Source organism: Cornus florida, unplaced genomic scaffold, assembly GCF_030987335.1.
Source record: "Cornus florida cultivar Cherokee Brave unplaced genomic scaffold, ASM3098733v1 CherokeeBrave_3.0.0_Hap2_Chr01, whole genome shotgun sequence".
Taxonomy (NCBI): Eukaryota; Viridiplantae; Streptophyta; class Magnoliopsida; order Cornales; family Cornaceae; genus Cornus; species Cornus florida.
Genome location: NW_026775571.1, coordinates 70,911,256 through 70,936,422, shown reverse-complemented (window position 1 = coordinate 70,936,422; position 25,167 = coordinate 70,911,256). Strand labels below are relative to the sequence as shown.

The following is a 25,167-nucleotide window of genomic DNA, read 5'->3' as shown; positions in this document are numbered from 1 at the left end:
TTTCTTACTTCATCAACCTCCTATACGCTTCTTCATAATTTCTTATTCCATTTGTTGCATCCATCATATCTACCATAAAGTTGTCATCATAGAAGTCCAACAAACATTGTCATTGTAATCTACATCATTCCCATATTTAATTTTAGGCATATAAAAATCACTGTAATTTAAAGTTGGTATTGCAAACGCATCATCATTCTCATTCTCATATTTAGTTGGTATTACAGGCATATAATCATTGTCATTCTCATTCTTATCTTCAGTTGGTATTACAGGCACATCATCATTCTCATTCTCATTCTCATTCTCATCTTCATATGGTATTATAAGCACATTAACATCATTCTGATTCTCATCTTCACTTGTTATTGCAGGCACATCAACATTATTCTCATTCTTATCTTCAGGTGGTATTGCATTTCCTACTTCAGGAATTGACACCACATATAATTTAATTAGGCAGAACATATGGTACATTTGGAACATATCAATCATATCCCTGTCAGTCTTCAATTCCTTAACAATCCTATCAATGTAAGACCTGTAGAATAGTTTACTTGTTCTATGAGGATAACCAAACAATCTTATCTTGTACTTAATTTCTATCATTGACATAAGATCACTATCTATACCTTATAGATCTCAACAGACCCACCAAAAAAATGGACTTAAATATATACTACCAAACAGACTACTATAATGCATTTCCAGTGTGTAAAACTTTTCAAAAGCGGGATTAAAACCTAAAACAAATAATTTTTAAATAAAACAAATATCATAAACCATCAAAACAAAATCAAAAGCAAACATGACACAAGTAAAAGAAATAGTCCTGACACAGTTCCACAAAAAAAATAGTATTTATAACTAATTTCAATAATAAATTACAAAAAATAAATTATGCAAAACATATATTATGAACAAAAAACTTAATTATAGATCACTGGACCAATACCCTATAAACAAACCCTAATTTTCACTGGGACCATAGCCCTATAAACAAACCCTAATTTTGATTACAATAACATTAAACCTTAATATCGTACTCCCAAACAGTTGACATAACCCATCTTGAATCATACCCACCCAACAAAAAGGACCCACATAAAAAATGAACGAATATAAAACTCTAAGTACTACAAAACAACGACAATGAGTCAAAGTTTGTCCACACCTGGTACCATTTTATCTAACAAATGTGACACAAACCACCTGGAATCCACCACGATCTTCTCCCAATGAGCGATTGCACACACACAATACTTGCTTTCAACGGTCGCACTCAACATGCACTCGCTTCCATACACTGCCCACATAAACACAAATACAACACAACACTTAGGGCACAAATCGTTTTATTAGAAAGAGTGTTTTATTTGAGAGGGAGTGTGTATCACCTCACACGACGTCGTTTCACACAAATGTCAAACTTGCCATTTAAAATCAACAATTTTACCTAATAAATAATTAATATATTAACAATGACATTACTATCATTTCGCAACAACTTAACGGTTCCGTCACAAAATGGGGTCAACGTGATAGTTTCTCTTACTTCAGGGAGTTGTTTGATAATTGAGGGGGTTATATGAAGAATTTGGAAATAACATAGGGGTTTTATGATTTTAACCCAAATTTTATATACAAATAGTGAAAAATTATTGTATGGATATCTAATTTTGTCACATCACATAGATTTTGTGATTTTTTTACATACACAGTGAAAATAGAATATTTGTTCCATTTACTAATTCTTAATTTTCAAATTCAAAATTTGTACACAACATTTACATCATTTATGGTTTTTAAGACACATACGTCGGGGGATTTTCAAAATTCAAGAGATTAGGAGAAAAGGCATTTGATGTGGACTTGGTTTGTTACACATTGAGAATCAATAAATAATTATAAAATAAAAAAAAATCAAGAATAATGCTTTCTTTTTTCTTTCTTTTTTTAGGTAAAAATAATGCTTCTTTTTTCGTAAGCTACTGAGTGACAACTCGGTCAAAATTCCCCTTATTATTAGGAAAAAGGAGAGCACCCTCAAACAGAGTTAAGTATCTTTATGTTGATCATTTGAATGCAATAGTAAATCTCGTCAGCGAATTTTATCGTGTTCAATTAACCTCATGCTACTTTTAAAAATAAAATATGCTTGATTTTTAACTTCCAATGACACTAACCAAGAGTTATAGTAAATTTTTTTATTTCACAACATTTACACAAAGAACCATTGTAGCGCTTTACAATTCCTATCTTTCGAAATCCAAGATCAAACCTGATAGTAGGTAGAGCTTACAATATTTTAAATGGCATTTTTTTGGAACTTCTTGTGCAATGATTTTTTATTATTATTTTTTTTCACAGCAAAATAATGTCAAGCCACGTGGAATTCGAAAGATGTATATTATAACTACATACAAGCTGAAATTAGGGGTCAAAATTGGGTTGGGCTTTCGAGCCTACAAGGAAAGCTTTCTGGTTGGATCACACTGGTCCGTGGGCCATCAGATCATGGGTTCTTGTAAACAGCTATCACTACATTATTTTTCCACCAAAAAAAAATTTTCATATTAGTTTTATAAAAAATTTCATGTAATATAATAAATTTTTCACTTATTTATGAATGGATTCTCAATTTTCAAAAATGGCAACACTTCAAAAATGAAACGGTGTCAGTGTCGTTAACTTAGATAAGATCATAAGAGAATCAAATATTATATGTACTTTAAACTATAAAAGCGTTTTTAGTAGAGCGGTTATAAAATTACTGTAAGTAAAAAGCATGTTATGCGTTTGGTAATGTATTTTATAAAGCGATTTTTATATTTAAAGCACTTGTAAATTTGTTTGGTAACAATGTTGCTTAAAGCACTTTTACTACCGAATTTACTAATAGTATCCCTACCCTCTGTATATTTTGTTTTGGTTCTATTTAATATGAATTCTTGCTTACAAAAAAAAACATTAGCACTCGTATTTATGAAATTCAAATTGTATAGGATTCAAGATCGAAATTTAGTTTTACTAATTATTGCTTGTTTTTTTCATGAATATACTGATTGTAGCTTTATGATAGTTTTAATCAAAAGTAATAATTACCCGATTCAAGAAGTTGATCTAAAAAACATGTTGATATATATGGACAAGAAATAATATAAATATAGGTTTTGGATAAATGAAAAAAAATTGGATGATTATGGAACTAAACTCCACTAAACTTCTAATATAACTTGAATTTCTAATATATAGGTGAAACCTTAAAAGGAAGGACACTAAATTTCTAATATATAGGTTTCTTAAAGGGAAGGGTATAATAACAACAATACTAGCAAGTTCCCGTTTTTAGGCAACACAAATTGGTTTGCATAATATTTGTATATTTTTTTAACACTAGGGACAAAATTGTATTTATAAAAAGTAAAAAGGGATTAAATTGTCCAAAACAATATAATATCATAAAAAATCTACGTCTACTTAAAAACACAATTTTAAAAGTTACAATTTGTAACTTTGTGAACGCGTTTTTTGGATGAAACCTCTATTATCTAACCGCACTTATTTTTGTCACCAAATACATCTCACTGCAGTTTTCTAAAATTTAACATGCTATTGGAATTTTTTCTTTTTATTAATAAAATAGCAATTTGATATAAATATTAAGAAGAAATGATTAAAAATAATAATTGTTCCATTTTTATTTGAAATTTGGGTCGGATTTATCAAGTTTAAAGTTTCGATTTTCTTTAAGTGCAAGCAATTTATTGGGATCAAGTCCGAACGCCGAACTTTACCTTACCCATTAGAAGGGAATGCTTTGCACATTATCCTGTAGATAAGTCGGGCAAAAGCACCTAATACCCTAGCAATATATCTATGTATATATATAGTTGGATTTGAGTGAGGCAAAATCAGAGTGTAAACGGAACTATTGGGCCAAAATTGGGCCCACAACACACACCTCCTTTATAACATACACACCGCCGCCTTTACATATAACATACACACCGCCGCCTTTACATACGCACCGCCTTTTCAGGTAACATATACACACACCGGCCTATAACATATAACATATACAGCCGGCCGCCGGTGCGAAACTATTCTGATCAATCTCTCTGTCTACAAGAAATTACACACACATACGCACACAAGAAACTATTTTGTGATAAATCTCTCTGTCTACAAGAAATTACAGACATACGCATACAAGAAACTATTTTGTGATCAATCTCTGTGTCTACAAGAAATTACAGAGACATACGCATACAAGAAACTATTTTGTGATCAATCTCTGCAGAGTTTCGAAGCATAGACATAGACATGGCAGTGATTTCCAAGAAAACCTATTTGGGTAATCGCATCAAAAGAAGAAAAACATCAGCATCATCAACACCACCGAATTGGTCTGGACTCCCCACTAACTTGTGGAAGTCAATCCTGAACAGATTGTCTGTGGTCGATTTGCTTAGCGCCGGAGCAGTGTGTCGTTCTTGGTGCTCTGTTGCAGAAGCCATAAAATCATCTCTAGAGAGTCCCCTATTTGATCAACCGTTGCTCTTGCTTCCTGGTCCAGATCATGGCAAAAAAAATAGCCCTTGCTTATACAATTTTACAGAGAAAAAAGTGTACAAGCAGATGATGAATATTCCAGAACACTTGGGTAATTGCAAAGGATCATCCCATGGGTGGCTGATTTTGTTGGACCAAGAAGCATTCCCACATATCTTCAATCCATTCTTGGGGGCTAGGATTCAACTCCCTCTTTTTGAAGTTCGCAAAACAAGCCTTCATTGCTTCTTTGTCCGGGATATTAAGAAAGTTGTACTCTCATCAGACCCAATTCAGAGTAAGAACAACTACTGGGTAGGAGTAATATATGGTGTAATTGATCCCAAGCTTGCCTTTTGGAAGTATGGAGACAGTGAATGGACTGCCCTGGATGGTGCAGATCATGCCTACTGTGATATCATTTCTCACCATGATCATATTATTGCTTTGGGTGAAACAGCTTCAGTTGAAATCTGGGATTTCAATAATTCTGTCCCTGCAAAAAAGATGCAGATTGAGCCTATTTTTCCTGAGAAAAGGGTGGAATTTGAAAATTCTCTTGGAGATGATCTTTATACCATTCAAAGTTACATAGTGGAATCAAAGGGTGATCTGCTGCTTATTGTGAGGTATATTGGGAATCATGTTCGCTGGGACGGTGTAGTTGTTCATGAGGCAGACCTTCTTGATGAAGAGAACCAATGCTGTATTTGTTCTCACTTGACAAAGCTATGTCATGTTTACAAGCTGGATTTCAGTCAGAAAACATGGGAACAACTGGCATCAATAGGCGATGATCGCGTGCTGTTTTTGGGTCGGAATCAATCTGTGTCACATTCAGCAAAGGGTTTTCCATCTTGTAAAGGGAATTCGATTTACTTCACGGACAATTACTATTGTGATCATTTGGGTGAGAATGACATGTATGGGCATGACACGGGCAGGTTTGACATGGAGAATCAGAGTATAGAAGTGATTAATGAAGATGAAGATGATTGGCAGAAGATTCAACCAGCACCCATTTGGGTTGTTCCTAATCCATGCTACTAGAGACATCCAAAGATAGAATTTAGCAGAGTAGTTTCTTCCTATTTTTGTATTCTTATAGGCTACAAAATTGTGTATTAATAAATTTTTGAATTGCATATATATATATTTTATTTTGATTTGATCAGTAAGAACGTAGTTTTTGATTTGTTGGTCCTTGTGAATCTGTTGATACTTGTATGTGAAAGTTTATACTACACTCTGATGGTCAATCAAAATGGCCCTCTTTTTGAAAGTTGTTCTGAACTAGATTAAAAGGAAAATTGTAAACCAAGGAAAGAAGCTTATTAAAATTATAACAGCCACACATACCAAAATCAAAATACTCTACCTCAAAATTCTCAGTACCCCATTCTTCCAAAAATTCCAAAATGGGATATGCTGCTGATCCAACTGTTATATACACCATCAGTGCAAGATTCTTTACCAGTCCACAAGCCTAATGTAACACCAGATGACACACAAATGTACGTAGAAAAAGATGCAAATTATAACGCAGAATTCTATATTATGCAGCAAACTCACTTGTGCTTCAGGAGTTTCTGCAGGGCCCATCATTCCCCATTGGGAATTGTGCAACTGCCGTGGTTTTGCTAGTTTCCCTGGTAAATGCAATTTATAACACAGTTAAAGCTGAAGGTTAAGAAAAAATAAACAAGCAATGGAGTTGCAACATAGATGAAACTGTGTGTGTGTGTGAGAGAGAGAGAGAGAGCCCTTATGGGGAAATCTAGACCCTTAACAGCATCATTGAACAAACAATGACAGAGAAAACTAAAATACCTTCTCGCCCGATTGGAGAATTCAATCTTCACAAGTGTGACAAAGTGGAGCCATATGTTAGGCGATTTAACACCTATAGAAATCGGAGAACATTTTAAAAATGATACTGCACATTCACCGGCTGCATTTGCCTGTCCCCGGTTCCCAATAGCAAGTGAGTATTTAAGGCCACTAGTAATTGGTTTTGCTTTAATTGCAAATTGCAGATTAACATCCTTCCCATTGTCAACACTCTGCACGATGCACAAAATTATATACATTCAAGCACCAGCAAAAGCATCAAATATAAACTATATTAAAGACTCCGTATGTAAAATAACCTTCTGAGCATAAGCTCTAACATCCCTTGTTAACTTTCTGACTAGCTGCAGTAATATAAACAACCACCAAAACTTTAGAAACCCAAAATCTTTGAAAACCCAAATGAAAATCAAGGACTTTCAAATGGTCATAGAAGCTCCAAAATATTAAAACAATCACAAACCATTCGAAAGAGGCCACCAAGCAAAGGACCAGCAAGATCGAGTCTCTTATTGCCATAGTGATCCCTATCATCCTCCGCCCTTCGTCCAATTGCACGTAGCAGAAGCTGGTGAATAATATATCTGGTAGAAAAGCAATTAATGTCTCTCTAAATCACTAAGAAGCCACAAAAAAGGAACATATTCAAATTAGACAAAACCTACCCAAAATAGTAAGCTTTCTTTGTCTCACAATACTCTCCTACACCAACATGAGGAAGCATTTCCTTTTGGAGGATCTCTTTGGCATACCTACGAAGTAAATGAACAGGAGACTCTCCTTAAACAAAAAAAGAAGCACAAAAGACAGCTTTACACTCGTGTATAGCAACAGCCAGCATTCATAACACATATTTAATCCTCTTTTCATTTGTGACACCAACAGTGGCCTCTCGTTTCCCGACGTAGTACAGTGCAACCTGCAATACGGGAAGAAAAGCATAACCATCTCAGTAAGGCCGCACTGCCACATCACCACAAGAATAGTGAGAAAAAAAAAAAAAAAAAGAAAAGAGAGAGAAGAAATCAAATGGATGCTAACATTTACAATGAAACTGAATTTGCAATCTAGGAAACAAGAGCTGAAACCTAAACAAAGATATTGAAGCTGCTAAAAAACCAAATATGAATTAGAACCGAAAGGACATTACTTTTGAAAGGTAAAAACAATTTTAATGCCAGCAAGCCCGAAGATTATGTTTAGTTCATATTGGAAACATGAACTGCTATATTTATTCATATTGCTTGAAGTTTAGCTTATTCAATACAGAGCAAACCAGAAAGAAAAGCTAATCTCACACTAACTACCCGTTAAAAATAAAAAATAAAAAAACGATAACAGATAAAAAAAATTAAATGATGATATAATACAGTGGGAGAGTTACCTGTTGATTTTATATTACAAATGCTTCTTCCAAGGAGGGTCGTAGCAACTCCATGAGTGTCAGAGAAATCATAGCAAATATGCTCAAATATATCTTTGTCAGCAACAAATCCTAATGCCCGAAGCACAATAATAATAGGAATCTCAGTCCAAATGTACGGAAGGGTAGGAGCCCTGCAGTTACATAACATACCCAAAAACAACAAAAAAAATTCATAAATTCCATAAGAATTCAAAAGGCAAAAAAATAAAAAAAAAAAAAAAAAAAAAGTGCTCCAAAAAACACCCCTAAACACCATATTTAATGCCCATACCCCTTTGGCACTAGTCCGTGAAAGCATCCACACAAAAATGCTACTGGGTGGCCTGTTCTGGGAGTCCACCATTGATCGGACTTCTGCCACATAGGCATACTTGTTTGGCTTCCTCTTCTTAAACACAGATGTGATTGGTGCTCATCTTCTCCTAAGCAATTAGAACCTTTTCACTCCCATTGTTAATGAAATACCCACCTTGATCATATGGACACTCTCCCAGATCCGTCAAATCTTTCTCTGAATTCTGATATAATGTGCAGTAGCTCGACCAGAGCATTATAGGAACCTAAAGTATATGGCAAAAAAGAAGCAGAAAGTCAATCCTGAAGGACAACAAAGAGGCATAAGAGCCTATTCCCAGATGTCAAACTTTCATCAGTTCGGAATCCAATTCACATACCTTCCCAACGAAGACTTTAGTAAAATCTTGAGTTTCAGTTACTTCTTCACCATCATGCCCTTTCTTTATCACTCTTTTAGTGACATCCACAAACAATGGAGTCGAGTATGTTAGATTCCTCAATCTCGCTGCCTTCAGAAACAAAGTCACAGTTTCTCCATCTGACATCATTGGCTTACTAAGATATATCTGACCAAAGCATAGATGGTCTGCAAGACACCCATAATCATTATGACCAAGAAGCAAAGTTAGCCCATAAAGGAAATTCTATTTCTACTTTCAATCAAGCAATCAACAAAACTAATTTACTCTATGGATAGTATAACAATAATAATTTATTTCTCTTGTAACATTTAAAATCACATTTATTTTTAAAGAACAGAATACTAACAAAGTTTGTATATCTATTTATATAAAATGGTGACCCTAAATAGTTGGAAAAAATGCATTGTTAGGCATATTTATTATATAAAATACGTAGAACTTCCATTAATTTATAATGTGGAAGATGAGGCTTAAAGTCAGAAAGACAATTATATTAAATATACTACTACTATAATTTTACCATATTTTTGCCATTACAATTGTATTTGTGGTGACCACGTATACCATAGAAAAAGGAAGGTTGAATAATTCGGGCATGTCATCTTGTTTTCAAAATTGTCTTATGTGATTCCTTTTAAAATGTATTTGTGCTACAAAAATCACTTGGGCAGTGCCTTAGCTGCACCGGCCAAGTGTATGACTTAATGTAATTTATTTGGAAATTATAGTCGAGGACAAGTTCAAACACGTGTCTAAAAGTGTCTAAAAATGTCACAAACATGGAAGCTCCATAGAATTGTCCGTGCTTCTTAGGCAAGAAGAACTCAGACCAACACAAAATTTGTTTTCATTTTTGCTTCCCATCAAACAATTACCGAATTTTATCTCCCACATACAATTGCATTAACTAACCAATAAATACAATAGATTCTGGTAAAACTTAAATTACAATTACAATCAAACAATGATGAATCTTTACATCCTTTGTCTCATAGGTTCATTAAAAGCAACCCAGGATTGCCAGTGTTACAGAACCATATAGTCATAAAACAACTAACCAATTATCTTAAGCAAAACCATAATTTCAGTTCAGCCAAATTAACAAAAAAAATATTAGGCTTTTCCAAGAACCACCCAGGAACACAGGAAAAACAAATTACAAAACCAACCACCTAAAGCTACTTCACACTAAAATCACAAAGATCTTCAATTTCCACCTTCAGTGAAACTATTAACATACGTTATCTTGACCAACCAACTAAAGCAACTAATCAATGACTATTTTATATCAGAAGTCCATCATTCAGTTAAACATAACAATTTTTTACCCAACTACTTCGGGCAGATTTTCAATTTCACTATATCTAAGGTAGTCTTGTTTGCCCTTGCCCAAACCACATTGATCGATGTAATGCACCCTGCACCTTCTATCACATTCATGGGTGTTCAATAAAGAAAATTATGTATTAATCTTTTATTGTTTTCCGTGTACCTTTAAATTGATCAATATATAACACAATCTCCTTTTCTATAATGCCTTTCTTCTTCTAGTCTATAATTTATTAGAAAATTGTTTGGCATAAGATATATTGACTCGATCAAATCTCACAATTATGGGGCTTCCACTTCTTTTATTCTGCAAGTAAATGAATACTAAAATAAAGAATCTCACTCTTATGGGTCTGCAAACATATAAATTTTGACAACTTCAAATATGTAACAAAGGTAGAAAACGTCAGCACTAAAAAAAAAAAAAAAAAAACAAAAACAAAAACCAAAAACAAAAGTATACAACCTATCACCATCAACTGCTTTGCTTCAAGGGGGCTGCATAACAATTTTATTATGCTGATTTTGGTGTTTCCTTGGGGTGTCTTAACAATACCAGAGTCATCTTGGTTTATCATTACCAGTTAATGGAGAAGAATGTCCTTTTAAGACTTAATTAACTCCAATGATCAATTCATGAAAAAGCTAAATTTGAAAACTATTTAATAATGAGCTATGCTATGTAAACGGAAAAGACACACCGAATAAACTATGCCAATCCAATTCATTGGTCAAGTGGTGTCACCAGTGAAGTCTACTTCAACATTTGAAATGGTGGTTTAGGCTTTCTTAGCTTGGAAACACAAAACAGAGATGCAATTTTAAAACATACGTGGAAACTTGTATCAAATACTCAGAACAAACTATGACTCAAACAAAATACTTAATCAGAAGGAGATATTTTGGGGATTTTAGCATACCTCAACAAAGCAGTTGATATGGAAAAAGCTACTTCAGCTGAGATCCTTAGCAATGCCCTTCTTAATCAAAAGCAGGGATAAAAATGGTTCAGAAACTCTCTTCCGGACTAACAATTGGCTGCAAGAAGGCCCTCTGTTCCTCAAATACAGCCACTTGCCAGCCCATCTTTCCTTGATTCCTCGCAACCATTTTACTCAGGTGATTCTTAGTGTTTCTTTTAAGTTGCATGTTAAAAGACCCTTGGCTATTCAAGTACTGCTTGAAGCTAGGTTACTTAATTAGCAGTGAGATCCTTCGGCAGCTTATAGCTTGATTGGCGCAGGGAAAGAAAGTAATGCATATAATCCTTTAGACCAATATGAAACTATGGGCGGTATTGCAAAATGATGCACTAGCAGCGCGACCAATACCTAGTTCTTAATATATTTTTTCAGTGCGTGCACGAATGGCCACTTAAGAACTGAAACAGGATGGTGTAGCAAGGTCCCTTTGGATTGAGAATCAATGCTTGATCTCATAACCCCAAGAGTAGGTTTATAAACTCCATGGCCGCTCCCATTTACGTAGCTCTTCTTCTCTCCCTCCTTTTTGATAATGTTGTGCCTTCTCAATCCATTGATTTCCTCTACAACGGATTCAACCCAACAGACAAATATGGATTCTACCAAACAAACCTTATTCTAGTTGGATTTGCCACCATCATCCCACCAAGTGGAGCTCTTGAGCTTACTAACAAATCCTCTACTAATGTAAGAGGCCATGCATTCTATCCCCAACCAATACAAAAATGTATAGACTTGTTTAAAGATGCGAAAGTGCTTTTATTTCAGAATCTCATGAGCCATGATTTTTAGATAGTATATCCAAACATTAGCTTAAGTGCATCTCCTCCACCTCTCAAAAATGAGGTTGAGGGTTTAGGTCCAATTAAGACTAAGTGGGTGGTTTGTGTTACCTATCAAGAGAAAAAGAGAAAGAGATAGAGAAGAAGAAGAAGAAGAAGAAGAAAATTCTGAGAGAGTACAACTCACTGTAACATCCGTGGGAGTAGCATCTCCTTCCTTCCCCACGTGAGCTGCAACTTTACCCACGATGCACTCAATAAGCTGCCCAATTGTCATTCGAGATGGGATAGCATGCGGATTCACAATAATGTCAGGGTGATGCCTTCGACAGTCCATGGCATGTCTTCTTGCATGTAAGTCATGCCGACTGTTCCCTTTTGACCATGCCTACTGCTAAACTTATTGCCGTTTTGAGGTATCCGAACAGATCTCACCCTTACTTTCACAAATCTCAACCCATCGGCATTTGTTGTTAGTAACACCTACAAAAGTACCATAAAATTAAGCCAAGAACAGAAAATTAATATAAAAAGAAGCCAAGATTCAGCATTGAAAGAAGAACAAACTTGATTTAATATTCTTTCTTGATAAAATTCATTGTATGGTCTATTAGCCTAAATGGAACATACAACAGCAGCCAAATTTGACAGGAAGAGAAAATTAAAGTAAGGCACACCTAATCCACCGTCCCAATGTCATTGTGGCGTAAGCTTGTGCTATGATCACACTTTGTGTAACGTGAAGCTTGTCCCTTAGCACCATCCTGAGCAATAGGAGTGGTCTTCCCGATAATTACATCCTCACCTGAAACTCTTGTTCCCTAATATAGAATGATAGCTCAATTTTAGAATATTTGAATCAAGCAGGAAAGAACGTGGAACCAAACAAATTTGCATAAACTCACAAGAGGGGCAAGACAATCGTCGTCCAATTTATCATAGGAACCATGTCGCATGCCCAGGAAAACAGTTCCTCAGATAAATGCCAGTTTCACACAAGCTGGAGAGCACCAACAGTATACAAACTCAGCACTTACCATGGTATTAGCTCTATCGGGACGTCCAAAATCCTCTTTAACAAGTGTCCCCATCTTCTTCTCTTCATCCCTACAGAAAAGAAAATTATTAATGCAATATCTCTGATCCTTAAAGAGAAATTACAAACAAGCAAAGAAATTAACGTGCAAAAACATTATGGGAAAAGAAATATAAATTTAATTACCTATATGATCGGAAAAATAGTGACCGAAAGAATCCACGATCTACTGATGACTGGTTCACAACAACAGAATCTTCTTGGTTATATCCAGAGAAGCAGGCTATGGCAACAATGGCATTCTAAATCAGAAAGGAAGACACAGAAAAGATTGTCAGAACCATTACCAAAGTTATTGCTACAAAAGCAAGAACTTACAATGCCAGCAGGTAGCTGCCTAAAGTGCAAGTGCTCCATGGCTCGAGTAGTAACAAGAGGCTTCTGAGGATAGTAGAGAACGTAGGTCAACGTGTCCTGAAAGATTTAGAGAATAATAAGTAATCCTAACTCGTCATAGAAGACAATATGCATAAGAAAAGCTCAAATTTAGAAGAAAAATAGAGAAAAAGGGAAAGAAGGGGAGCAAGACAATTTCATACCATACTTAATTGGTAGTTGGTGACATAAATTCCCATGGCTTGCTTACCCATAGCTGACTGATATGTATGACGTGGAGACTGAATGCAAAAATAACAAATAAGTACGATAGGGAAGAAAATATGTTTTCATCAGATAAAAGTCATCAGAATGATAAACTTACTTGGTTGTGGTCGGGAGATGGTATAATTGAAACACAAACACCCAATATCAACGATGGATGTATTTCACAATGGGTATAAGGTTCAGAATAAGTGGATTAAGCCTCGCACTTACAAGATCCTGGAGCAATTAACATTAACATTTAGTAAATGTTCCATTATATCTTGAAGAGACGGTTGATTAACACAATAATTCGAGACAGGTGTTTGAGCCAAACTGAAACTGTTTCTTGGATACTCACATTAATTGTCATGAAAATCATAGTAGTCTCTTCTGCCTCTGTGTCTCTATACATCCCTTTGCTACAAGATCATGCCAACCACCCTCTTCTGGGGTTTCCTGAAATAAAGATATACCTTTGGTATCATTGAGGATATACATTTTGCCAAAACATATGTCAATAACTTTAATTGAACATACCTTTTGTTGTAACACTTGGATATCTTTCTTTTTTATAAGAAGTCTTTGTTTCTCCACGATAAATAATGTTCGACTGCAACGGCCATATTCAGTGAAATCATACGGCAGCTTATAGCTGGATTGGCGTAGGGGAGAAAGTAATGCATATAATCCTTTAGACCAATATGCAACCATGGACGGTATTGCAAAAGGATGCACTAGCAGCGCGACCAAAACCTAGTTCATAATATATTTTTTTCAAAGCGCGCAGGAATGACCACTGAAGAACTGAAACAGGATGGTGTAGCAAGGTCCCTTTGGATTGAGAATCAATGCTTGATCTCATTGCCCCAAGAATAGGGTAAGTAACACTATTACACATATTTGAACTAGGCCAAAACAGGGTCAGATAACATGTGATAAAGGTCTTGAAGTACTGGAGTTTGAGAATACTAAGTTAAGCTTAAGCAAACCAGAAGCTAGAATAAATTTTAACCCACTTGAATTTGACCAGTATGCTCAACTTGGACGTCCTTGGCTTTGTAATGGAAGCAAATTTTGTAAGTGTTATTTATTATTATTATTATTATTATTTTTCCTCTCAGACATATTGTCGAACACCTATCCCACATTCCCATCCTTTAATCCCTTCGCCATCCACTTGGTTCCATATTATCTGTAACCCATTTTCCAATCCGAGGTGGAAGTTCATTCCACCTGTTTCCTCTCCGGATTTGCATTCCTTCGTAAATTGTCCTTCCCAAATCCCAATCCTTTGTTCTGAACAAAATTTGTGTCTTTATCAGGGCTAGAATTCTTTTGCTGAATCTGAAGGACTATGCTGCTGCAAGAAGAGCTTGGATTGAATGGGACTTTCCTTCTTTTTGTTAGAGAAGTTCTTGGCATTTATGTGTTGACCATAAAACCGTAATCGCCCAGAGCAAAGCGGACAAAATCTACTGTCGTGACACATCAAGCCTCCACCTCGTCCTCCCCACAATCTTAATGGAGTCTCAGTTACAGCTTGAGGCTCTATTACCAGGTTTGAATCTGGTATTGCTGAGTGCCGTTATTTTATATACAACGGTTACTTTTATGTTTACTTTTAACTCTCTCCATTGGGCAGCCCATAAAAGAATTTCTTACACTTTGTAACCGTCTGGAGGGCTAACTACTGGTGGTTATGTTTGTGTTTGGAAAATGCTGGTATTGAGGTTCACATTTGTTACCCATTATTTGTCTCGCTCAAAAACACTAGCCCCTGGAGCTACTTACAAATTTTCTTCTGTACATATAGAGGAAGTGTGGAACATTTATAAATTAAAAAAATGTCATTCGTCAATTAGTTAAGGTGGCCTGTTCACATTAGGTTTCATGACTTTCATAAAAAATTTAATAAGATCTTAAAAGGAGACAATATTGTATTTTTCCAAAGTTCAGAACTTTATTGCTTAATTGTAAAGTAACAAGTTAGTAGTCAGTTTTTTATTTTTAGGAGGACTCTTTTCTCTCTAAAATATTAACTTTTATGGAATAACTCTACCCAATAGAAAAAGAAAATAGACTTAGCAAATTTTTTCTTTTTCTCCTTTCAATTCCGTTAAGGAAGTATTTTTATTTTTATTATTTTTTGTTTATACAATATGGGAGGACTTAGTAATTATGAATAGAGAAAGAGAAAAGAGCTAGAAAAAAAAAAAAAAAAAAACATGTGAGTTTTCTGTCAAAAATTTTGTACTAATAGATAATTTTTTTATTTTTATTTTTTTCGTAATAGAAGGACTCCACTACTCTCACTCTTTTATATTCAAACGATTTTAGTAGAACTATTTATTTAGTTTTTTCATTATTAATACCTCCTTATTATAAGATATTTAATGTTATTTAAAACACTCAAACTTATAAAAGTCACGTATATTGCTCCTTGCACAGCAATTGAACGGAACTATATATATACATATATATTTACATACCCATTTTGTTTGAACTGAGAATGGGTTTCTACTATATATATATATATATATATATATATACACAAATATACATAATTAGTTTTAGATATGTACACACACATAATTAGTTTTAGAATACCCATTTTGTTTGAACCCATAATGAGTTTGTAATATATATACATACAAATATACAAAATTAGTTTTAGATATGTACATACACATAATTACTTTTAGAATACCCATTTTGTATAAATCCATTCTGAGTATATACAGTCACGCACCCACATAATTAGTTTCCTATTCCAATTTGGATTTGGCCATGTATATACTAATTTGGAACTTTTATTAAACCTGTTTTAATTGTAAGCCATCTGTAATTTATTTTTTATTATAATCAATCAAATTCGTGTTTAATTGTTTTTAATTGTGTTGTGGACCTGTGGTTGATATATGTGGGTGAGGAGGCCCCGGACGACATGGGCCGGATCCGACTTGCAAACACTACATTCAGTCCGTACAGCTGGGTCGGCCCATATAAAGACACTGCCATATGGGCCGAACGCGAGTAAGCCCATCAAAGGTGACCAGGACTTATGGAGGAATAGGCCCAGATCCAGCAATCAGTAAATATCTTGTAAATATCTTGTAAATATCTTGTAAATATCTATAAATAGGATAAGGAATGGAAAGGGAGGGGATCTTTTTCGAGTTGAGGTGTAAGAATTCTAGAGAGAGAAAGAGGGGGACGAATTTCTTGCATCTTCAATTGGCGCCGTCTGTGGGAAACGCATGGAAGTTTGGTTGATCAATGAGGAATATCGAGTGGATTCAAACCAATTCGGTTGATCGAGACTCGATCTTTGGGATTTGGATCCAGATCTGAGCGATTGTGACCTACTCTGGAGGAATTACAATTCTTGAAGCTTTGGCAGGAGTGACTTCAGATCTACGCAACAACGAGTTGTTCGATTGTGGCAGGATCTGACGGATTTAGAGTTCAGACAATTCAGATCTTGTAAACAGTGAGCATAATTCGGAGAATTAGAAGCCAGATCTAAAAATTCCTACTCACAAAGCTCGGATCTACTCGCGAACTTGAGATTAATGCCTTTACTCTGTTCGGGAATAATGATAGGTGAAAGCTCCAATCCGATGGAGGCTGTCCAGCAAACAAAGCTTGAGGAATTGATGAACTTGATTGAAGCTCTCAAAAAAGAGAATGCAGAATTGAAAGCTGGAATGCAACATCGGCAAATACCTGCGGTTTCGCATCCACTTCCGGTCGGAGAAGGAGGTGTTCAATCTAATATCGCGCATCAAGGCGAACAGGACGAGAACAATCAGTCAGCTCACCACCGTGATGAAAGGATGATGGACAATTTGCCGCCAAATGTTCGTCGAGTTGAAGATCACGAAGGATCGACTCACGTTGATCCGCATCGGGAAAGGTTCGACCGAGAGGAAGTGATGGAGGTTGATCGCCGTCGAGTAGCGTCGCCTTAGCAAAGAGAGTTCATAGAGGAACGGTCGCTCGATCCGTCTTACCGGCCCTCCATGGTTACTATCACTCATCACGGTTCGGAGGGCAGAACCGTAACTCACAGAGCTACCGCTGGACTCCAGAGAGAGAATGAAGCTCTCCGATCCGCAGCTCGGATGGTGGATTCACCATTCACCGACGAGATCTTGAATGCCCCGCATCCAAGGAAGTTTGCTATGCCAGTCTTTATTCTGTTCGACGGAACGACCGATCCGATCGATCATGTGTATCATATCCAGTTGAAAATGGCCCTGAATACGGAAAACGACTCTTTAATGTGCAAATGTTTCCCTACAAGCCTAGCCGGACCGGCGCTCAGCTGGTTCAAAAACTTGCCTAGGAGCTCCATTGGTAGTTTCCGAAACCTGTGCGATCGGTTCATAAGCCAGTACTATTGGAACAAGCGCCCGCCGAAGGACATCTCGAGCCTATTCACGATGAGGCAGCACAAGGATGAACGTCTCCAGGCCTTTCTTACCAGGTTTAATCTCACTAAGAGTATGGTGATCGAATGCCACCCTTCTACAGCAGTTCAAGCCTTCAAGTTAGCCATGACACGCGGAACTCCGTTTCACACCAGTCTGGTAGTGAACACGCCGACTACTATGGATGAACTCAATGAAAGAGCCGATGGTTTTGTGCGCCTAGAAGAAGAGGAGGCAGCTAATGCTCGGACAACGTCGCTTGTGTCGACCGAGGAAAAGTCCAAGGCAAAGATCAGGCAGAAGCAGGCTCAGCCGCAACGTCAGACCTCTTGGAAGGCAGAAAAAAGGTCCAGGGAGGAAGAGCTGATTACTCCGCTAAAGGTCACTCTGGCGAGGCTGTATCAGGAGAACAAAGATAAGTTTCATCCACCACTGCCAATTAGGCAACCCATCGAACAGAGGGATCAAACTAAACATTGTGCTTTTCATTCTGATTTCGGTCATCAGACTAACGAATGCAGGAACCTGAGGAGGCAAGTGGAGATGTTGATAGCTAGAGGGGAGTTCGCGAGTTATGTTCAAGGTTCGGCGATAGAGCAGAATCGACCGGTGGAACAAATAAAGAGGAGTCATAAACAAAGCTCCCACAATTCACAACCAGTTCGTATAATCAATGCTATCCATGGTCGACCCGAGCCTAGTGAAGAGTCAGATGAGCTGCTCCGGGTGCGCCTGCGGCAGGCGCAGATGAAAAAAAGGGTCGGCAGTGTGAATACTCTACACCAGCAGAGCCCGTCGATGCAGATAAAGTTCGACTGGACAGACCTGCAGCGTGTTCAACTGCCTCATGACGACCCGTTGGTAGTCAGTTTGACAGTGGCAGATTGCTTGGTGCGCAGAGTTCTGATCGATCCTGGGAGCAGTCCGAATGTCATGCCGAGGGACACATTTGACAGGCTCGAGATTAAACCAGAGAGGCTCAAGCCCACTGGAAATCCCTTGTTAGGGTTCGATGGGAAGAGGGTGGAGCCCGTCGGGATGGTGGAAGTGGAAGTTCAAGCTGCAGAACGAGCTCTTATGGAAACTTTTGTGGTTGTGGAAATTCACCCCTCGTATAATCTCCTGATGGGAAGAGGATGGATTCACAGAGTCCAAGGTGTACCCTCAACTCTGCATCAGGTCATGAGGTGCCTCGGACCCGATGGAGATAAAGTGATAGACATCCGGGGGGATCAGGTTGCAGCCAAAGAGTGTTATTCCGTCACACTAAAGCATGCTGGGAAAGGAAAGGCGCCCGTCCGTTCGGCAAGCCCCAGATAGCAATTACAGGAACCTCCGCTCGAGCAGAATAGGGTGGAGGAGTCAGTCGACTTGACCGAGGAGCCCCTTCTGGATGTGCAGATCGATCAGTCCAGGCCAGAACGAACTACCAGAGTAGGTATAAGACTGACCAGAGAAGAGCAGCAAGAGCTAGTGGATTTCTTGTCCCACAATGCCGACGTATTTGCATGGAGTCACCTAGACATGCCTGGAATTAGTCCCTCCGTATCCTGTCATTCCCTGAATGTCAATCCTAATTTCAAACCAGTGAAACAGAAGCAGCGAAGATTTGCTCCAGAACATAATCAGATCATAGCGGAAGAAGTCGATAGGCTGCTTGATGCGGGATTTATCAGAGAGGTGCACTACCCTGATTGGTTGTCCAACGTCGTTGTTGTGCAGAAGAAGAATGGGAAATGGCGAGTATGCATTGATTTCACCAATTTGAACAAAGCCTGTCCGAAGGACAGCTTCCCGCTGCCTAAGATTGATCAAATGGTGGATGCCACCACTGGGTATGAGCGTTTAACCTTTCTGGACGCTTATTCAGGTTATAATCAGATTCCTATGGACCCCGCAGATGAAGAAAAAACTTCTTTTGTCACCGAGCGAGGAACATACTGCTACAGAGTTATGCCTTTCGAACTAAAGAATGCGGGAGCAACTTATCAAAGACTTGTTAGCAAAGTTTTTAAGAATCAAATGGGTAAGATTGTGGAAGCCTATATTGATGATATGGTGGTAAAGAGTAGAAAGAAGGATGATCATCTGAAGCATCTACAAGATGTATTTGATGTACTAAAGCGATAAGGGATGAGGCTCAATCCAACCAAGTGTTCGTTCGGTGTGAGTTCTGGACAGTTTCTGGGACACGTGGTCAACCGCAGAGGCATCGAAGTTAGCCCCGCTCAAGCAGAGGCTTTGATTAAGAATGCCGAGCCAAAGACGATCAGAGAGGTGCAAGACCTCACAGGACGAATAGCTGCATTAAGTCGATTTATTTCAAAATTGTCAGATCACTGCAAACCATTCTTTGACACGATTCGGAGCCATGGAAGGCAGGTCTGGGGGGATGAACAACGACAAGCATTGACTCATTTGAAGGAATATATGCAGAATCCACCAGTCCTGTCAGCCCCAGATCCGGAAGAAAAGTTATTTCTATATCTTGGAGTATCTGGTGTCGCGACGAGTGCCGTTCTGATTCGTTGCAAGGAAGGGGTGCAATACCCGGTATTTTATGTAAGCAAAACACTGACGGAGGCAGAAAAAAGATACTCAAAGGCCGAACGGGTGGTACTTGCACTTGTAAATGCAAAAAGAAAGTTGAGGCATTATTTCGAATCCCACCCCATAGCTGTTCTAACGACTTTCCCAATCAGAACGCTTATGCACAAGCCAGAGCTCTCGGGCAGAATGACAAAGTGGGCCACAGAGTTGAGTTCATTTGACATAACGTATGAGCCGAGAACAGCTGTTAAAGGGCAAGCGGTGGCCGATTTCCTGCTAGAATGTGACGCCGAAGATACGGAAGAAGACCTTAGATGCGGCTCTTGGAAACTTTTTGTGGATGGCTCCTCTAACCAGATGGGGGCTGGAATTGGGATCAAACTGCAAACCCCAGAGGGTACCTCCTTGAGCCAAGCACTCAGACTTGAGTTCCGAGCCACCAATAATGAAGCGGAATACGAGGCGTTGCTAAATGGATTAAAGTTGGCCAGAGAGCTACAGATCAAAAGTTTGACAGTGTATAGTGATTCGCAGCTGATTGTTCGGCAGGTAAATGGTGAGTACGCGACCAAGGATGACACGATGGGGGCATATCGTTCTGCCGTTCTGCATAAAGCCAAGGACTTTGCAAAGATTGAATTCATACAGCTGCTGAGGGAACAGAATACAGATGCAGACCGGTTAGCATGTAGTGCTTCGAGTTACGGTGAAACATTGGCGAGGGTGATTCCAGTAGGAATAGTGACCCAGCCATCTATTTTCGAAGAACCGTTGGACTCTGACCCTTGGCAAGTCAACGTCATACCGTATGAACCGAGTTGGATTGACCCCATCATTACCTATATTCGAGATGGCGTTTTGCCTATGCAAAGGGATGAAGCTAGGAGACTCAAAAAGAATGCTGCAAAGTACGCCATCGTGCGTAACCAGCTGTACAGAAGGTCCTACTCTGGCCCATACTTGAAATGTGTCACCCCCGCGGAGTCGCAGCAGGTATTGCGAGCTATTCATGAGGGTGTGTGTGGCAATCATTCTGGGGGGCGATCGTTAGCGCATAAAGCAATGACACAAGGGTATTTCTGGCCAAACATGTCAAGAGATGCGGAGGAGTTCTCTCGAAGGTGCGATAAATGCCAACGATATGGACCATTGATCCACCAACCACCTGAGGAATTGCACGTAATGGCCTCGCCATGGCCTTTCGCGCAATGGGGGATGGATGTGGTCGGTCCTCTGCCAACTGCAAGAGCTCAGAACAAGTATGTGTTACTGGCCACGGATTACTTCACTAAATGGGTGGAAGCAGAACCATATCCTAGCGTGACTCAGACTCATGTGAGACGATTTATTTGGAACAATATTATCTGCCGTTTCGGTGTTCCCAGATCAATAATCATGGACAATGGCACAAACCTCGACAGCAGGCAAGTAAGAAAGCTACTGGAGGAGTATGGAATCAACCAGAAGTTGGCTGCAGTAAGTCATCCTCAGGCCAACGGACAAGCAGAAATCACAAACAGAACCATTTTCGCCTGCATTAAGAAGAAGCTGGAAGATCATAAGGGGAAGTGGTTGGATGAACTCCCGAACGTTCTATGGGCTTACAGAACCACCCCAAGGCGGCCGACTGGGGAGAGCCCGTTCGCAATGGCGTATGGTACCGAGGCAGTTATACCGGTTGAGTATTTAGTCCCCACTATCAGAAGCTTAGCATGGAGTCGAGATCAGAACGACAAGATGTTAAGATTGAACCTCGATATGATAGACTAAAGGAGGGACGCAGCGGCTATAAGGTTAGCATCGTATCAGTAAGTGTTGGCGAATAGTCACAACAAGAGAGTAAAACACAGGGATTTTGCCCCTGGCGATCTGGTTCTGAAAAGAAAGGTGGGGATGGTCAAAAAAATGATGCCACCCTGGGAAGGCCCATACAGAATTGCAGAAGTCATTGGCAAGGGGGCATATACGTTGGAAACCATGGCGGGAAGGTTGGTCAGCAAGCCCTGGAACGCCACGTCTCTGAAGAGGTACTACCAATAAAAGCTAAGTTCCGGCTTTAATTGGATGTTGTTTGTTGTCAATCAAATACGTATGAATGAGCAAGTTACTGAAATTTACAAAAAATAACTTTCTTTTCCAACGGTCTACTATAAAAATTTAAAGCCAAGTGGCAAGTGGCATTCTAGCCGAGCGCCAGGCACTTAAGCAAGATAAGTGGCAGCTGGCACTATAAGCCGAACGCCAGACACTTGCTAAAAACTTAAAGCCAAGTGGCAAGTGGCATTCTAGCCGAGCGCCAGGCACTTAAGCAAGATAAGTGGCAGCTGGCACTATAAGCCGAACGCCAGACACTTGCTAAAAACTTAAAGCCAAGTGGCAAGTGGCATTCTAGCCGAGCGCCAGGCACTTAAGCAAGATAAGTGGCAGCTGGCACTATAAGCCGAACGCCAGACACTTGCTAAAAACTTAAAGCCAAGTGGCAAGTGGCATTCTAGCCAAGCGCCAGGCACTTAAGCAAGATAAGTGGCAGCTGGCACTATGAGCCGAACGCCAGACACTTGCTAAAAATTTAAAGCCAAGTGGCAAGTGGCATTCTAGCCGAGCGCCAGGCACTTAAGCAAGATAAGTGGCAGCTGGCACCATGAGCCGAACGCCAGACACTTGCTAAAAATTTAAAGCCAAGTGGCAAGTGGCATTCTAGCCGAGCGCCAGGCACTTGCCATAAACAAACACACGGCAAAGCTAATATAAAAGAAAAAGAGAGAAAAGATATGTATGTATTGAAAATAAGTTGAATAGAGCACAACACATAGGGAAAAAGAGTTCTGTCGTTTCATTAATATTGAGCATTGAGTTTACAAAAGAGAGATGTCCATCATTACAAAAAGATATGGAATGGAAGAATCCAAAAGAGCCCTAGCTAGACGCCTCAGTACCAACAGCATCCTGGTCGTGCCGACTCGCCGCTTCGGCCCCATCAGCCGTCTCACCTTCACGAGGTGGGGAATCAAGGTGAATGACTGAATCGTTCGGCTGGGGCTCAGCGTCAGCAGTGGCTATGGAAGGAACCACGGTTGACGATTGAGGAGCGGTCAGTGGCAGAGCGGTAGGAGGAGCTGTGATGATCCTTGAGGAAGCAATGTCCTGGCACTCATCGAATATGCGCTCCGCTTCAGTGGGTTCTGGGTCGACATAGACCCCCAGAGGTTCGATCCCCAGATCCTTGTCTACCTCATCCGGAGTGGAGCTGGTCTGTCCCTCATCCGGAACCCGGTCGACGAAACCTTCCTGGAATCCTTGAGCATACCTAAGAGCACCGACCCTTGAGAACCGAGCGTGAAGAGCCAGCATCCCACCACCCACTCTGCTGATCGCATCGATCAGAGCGGTACGCTCGTCCAGAGCTCTTTTCTCGAAAGCCATCCGAGCAGACTGTTCGTCAGCCAGAAGGCGCTGGAGTTCTGCCTTTTCTTCTCTAATTGATTCACGCTCAGTCTGCCAGACGCTCTTTTTAAGCTGGAGGGCGTCCTTCTCATCCTGAAGGGAATCATTCTCCTTCTTCAGGACATCTCTCTCTTGTTCGGTTTTGTCAAGCCGAGCCAGTACCTCGGTATTCTTCATGGCGAGGAGGTCGTTTTCTTTATTAGCCACCTCCAGGCTGTCAGAAAACTTACGGGCCCTGGCGTTCCCCATCTCCACCTGCTTCTGCATGGCCATCATTCCGAACAATGTCTGCATAGGTGCACATTAAAAACGGTTAAGCCAATAGTCAGGTCGGGCGAAGGCAAGACCAAATAATATTAGAGAATTCATGAGTTGGAAAATAAAAGTCACCTCCATAGCAGATTGGGGAAAGCGGCTAAACACATCCTTCTGGGAAAGGCCCTTTGCCGCCTCAAGGTCCTTCGGAGTCCACATGCTCCTGTAGTAGGCCATAGCGGTCTGGCCATCCTTCAGCATGGTCTCGTTCGGTTTCACGAACGTCCCATCCGTTCGGGTGTACCGAGGGGCCCATGGCGGTAAGGTGGGGATAGAAGGGGGGCCTGAAGCAGAAGCGGAGCCACCAGCTGCAGCAGGCCCAGAGGGAGCAGGAGCTCTGATCGCTCGGTGCAAGAGAGCACCCGGCCCGGAGACCCGGGTCCTTCTAATGAGAGGCTCCTCCTCAGGATCGACTTCACTGTCAGGATGAGGCCTTTTGCCTCGTTCTTTGTCCCGAACGCCCCCCGCAGCAGCAGGAGCTATGGTAGCTTGGGGGGACGCGCTCTGGTTGGCAGCAGGGGCGCTGGCAACAGGGTTAATAGCCACTGTGCTCGGGACAGTGTCAGAGATGGTGGCTGAGGAAGAAGCTGACGCTGGAGAGGAGGTCGCCCCAGCAGCAGGAGTGGCTGGGGGAGTATTTTTCTTCCTGCCAAAAGAAGGAATCTGAAGTCTGCTCATGTTGTAGCCGAGTGATGAGAGCGCTAAGAGGTTGTCTAAAGTGAGGAGATCTGAGCAGGAAGGAATATCGTTCAGAACGTATTTTTTCAAGTAGTTACTCCTATCCCTGCAAACACTATAGCTCAAGTCATCACAAGGTATTCCTAAGGAACGGCATAAGAAAATGCAAAAACGAGGAACGCATGTTTCGCAGGGGCAGTCATGTTTATGAGATTTGAATTTCTTATAGGAGGAGACAGAACAGACACCAAAGGCGCTCGGGATTGGGTAATCCTCTGCAGCCGGCGAAGACTAAGCCCCACTAATGCCTACGATGCTATCCCTCCAACCCTTCTCAGATTTTATTGTGTCCGTACATATGGACATCTTCTCGAATGGGTAGAGGTGGTAGAAGGGTTCGTTAGTACGGATCTTACTGACCTTAT

The 25,167-nt window shown here is 39.7% G+C and overlaps 2 pseudogenes; both read right to left on the bottom strand.

Annotated features, from left to right (window-relative positions):
- LOC132299852 (DNA-directed RNA polymerase II subunit RPB2-like) overlaps positions 1 to 11,107 on the bottom strand; it is a 71,731-nt pseudogene extending 60,624 nt beyond the window's left edge.
- A 148-nt stretch (positions 11,108 to 11,255) lies between these two features.
- LOC132274402 (DNA-directed RNA polymerase II subunit RPB2-like) overlaps positions 11,256 to 25,167 on the bottom strand; it is a 50,807-nt pseudogene continuing 36,895 nt past the window's right edge.